General features: G+C 32.0%; 1 long non-coding RNA gene across 2 annotated transcripts; it reads right to left on the reverse strand.

The window, feature by feature from the left end:
- Positions 1 to 500: 500 nt before the first annotated feature.
- On the reverse strand, positions 501 to 1,293 carry LOC132791279 (uncharacterized). 2 transcript variants are annotated; one of them, XR_009632892.1, is made up of 3 exons: positions 992 to 1,293; positions 869 to 925; positions 501 to 727 (listed from the first exon to the last, which is right to left on the reverse strand). It is a non-coding gene; the product is annotated as an uncharacterized LOC132791279 (long non-coding RNA). The 2 variants fall into 2 exon arrangements; XR_009632891.1 differs by having other exon boundaries at positions 501 to 732.
- Positions 1,294 to 2,320: the final 1,027 nt, after the last annotated feature.

Consider the following 2,320-nt stretch of genomic DNA (forward strand, 5'->3'; position numbering starts at 1 on the left):
GATAGTCAAACATTTAATACTCACAGCATGCCTTAAGACAGCGACAGCTATTGCAACTCCTTCGCATTCTGGCTGGAAAGATATGTAGAAGGCAAATAGAAGACGCAACTTTGATTGCAACTAGTTATTGCATTTGGCTAAATTTGTATTTACATATTATGAAAGTTCTAAATTGCAAAGTAATTTTATTACTTTTATTTGAGACATTTAATTTATTAATATTCATTTTATTATCTGCTTTTTAATCTGTAATATAATCGAACATTTATATTATTTCAGCATTTTAATTTTTCATTTTATTTTAATTCAGCAATTTTTCTTGTCAACATAAATATATCGATCGTCATATTTTATGAGTGTGTATTCAAAAATATATATTTAATATTCAAATTCAAAATGGGAAGACACTTTTATTAATCGTATCGAAACTCTGCGCACTAGTTAGTATCTCACAGTCGAGCACATTTTCTTTTGAAAAATTTTAAGTCTAAAAATTAGGGTTAAGGTTGTGTATTCCATTAATAATTTATTTATTTCTAATTTAAATATTCCATCAATAAATAACTTGCAACTTGGGTAGAAAGAACATCATATCCGGAATTTTTTGAAACGTAGCAGCTTTCTTGATTTCTTATGTTCTTTGAATGATCAGCCTTAAAAGTATGCACTATTTCGTACTCCAGTGGTTCCGAAAACGCCGATGGTGACAAAAATGTTAATTTATGAACTGTTCTAATAGATGTATGTATAAATATTTACAACGTTTATAAAAATGCTATGGATATAAACGCAAATAAAGATGTATAGATGCCTGCATGCATACATATATATACAAATGTTCATTTTACAACAGCTTTATTAAACTTACTTTCAAAAAAATGTGTCCATAATTCTCACACGATGCCTGCCAACACCACCAATTACTCTATTAAAATAGAAGATAACAATAGATTAGTTTTTGTTAATAATATTCAAATTGATCCTCACTTACCTTACCACGCGTTGATGCTTCCTCTTTTACCCGGTTGCAAGTAACGAATGTCGATGTTGCAACATTTTTGGCAACATCTATATTATCGATGTTACCTCAAGGTTTTTCCAGCTCTAATCAGTAGCTGTAGATGATGCCTCAGATTCTGGGTCCGCTCTTTGCACCAAACCGAACACAAGGCTCCAAAAGCGCTTGCAAAGCCAAAAGAACCCCAACAGAACCCCGTTCTGTATCAGTTTGTTGGCTTTGCAAGCGTTTCTGGGCCTTGCATATTTACTATAAGATTAAGAAACAATACAAATTTCCTTGAGCTCTATGCCGGCTGATGGATCAGCCTTACAAAAAAATCTAGAACCACTTGAGAATTGCAACAGGCAAATAAGTAAAATTTACTGTTTACGTTTTTAATTTATGTAAACAAACCTGCAAGTTTGCCACACAAACGAAATATTGCATCCTTTTAAGCTGATCATTCAAAGAACATAAAAAATCGAAAAAAAAACAATCAAGTGTGCACGACTCTGAGACCCCCACTACCCATTTTGAATAAAGGCAAAATATAGCGGTAATATTTTTGTAATATACCAAAATAACCCCAAAAATACTGGAAATTTCTCCAATAGTTTATCCAATCGAGTAAGTATTTATAAAAATAAAACATTTGTAGAAATTAACATTGAAAAGCACTTTAAGAAAACATTTGGCCCTAGAAAGTTTGTGGTAATATTTAAAAGTAGACAAGCGAAACATGGATAAGAGAATGAGAATTAAAAGCAATGCCAAATGCATGGAGAAAAGTCGCTTGCTACTTTAATGAAAATGAAATGCAAAAACAATAAGCTAACGCAATTGACACAAAAGATACAGTGAGCATTGGCAAGAGCAGCTAGTGGGTTGAATTTGAGAGACAAAAGTGAATACGACAAAATTAATGTGAATGTGAGTAGAATAACTATTCACTGCAGAGCGAAACAATGATAATAAAATCAAAAGACAACAAGTAAGAAAGCTACAGTCGAGTGCACTCGACTGTGAGATACCCGCTACCCATTTTGAATAAAAGAAATATATTTTGCGGTATTTTCTCAAAATATACCAAATATACTGCAAAAATACTAAAAAAATATACCGAATGGTATATTTGGTATATAGACATAGTACCGTATTCAAAATATACCATAGACGGCACAATGTACCAGATTGTCAGCCAAAGCAACTCAGACCCCTAGTAAGTAGGCGTTTTTGCCCATACAAAAGTATTTCTTTAATAACTTCTAATTTTTATCCGATCGCAACCAAATTTTCAGGAATCATAACTACTATAGTTAT

Source organism: Drosophila nasuta, chromosome 3 (assembly GCF_023558535.2).
Source record: "Drosophila nasuta strain 15112-1781.00 chromosome 3, ASM2355853v1, whole genome shotgun sequence".
In the NCBI taxonomy this organism is placed as follows: domain Eukaryota; kingdom Metazoa; phylum Arthropoda; class Insecta; order Diptera; family Drosophilidae; genus Drosophila; species Drosophila nasuta.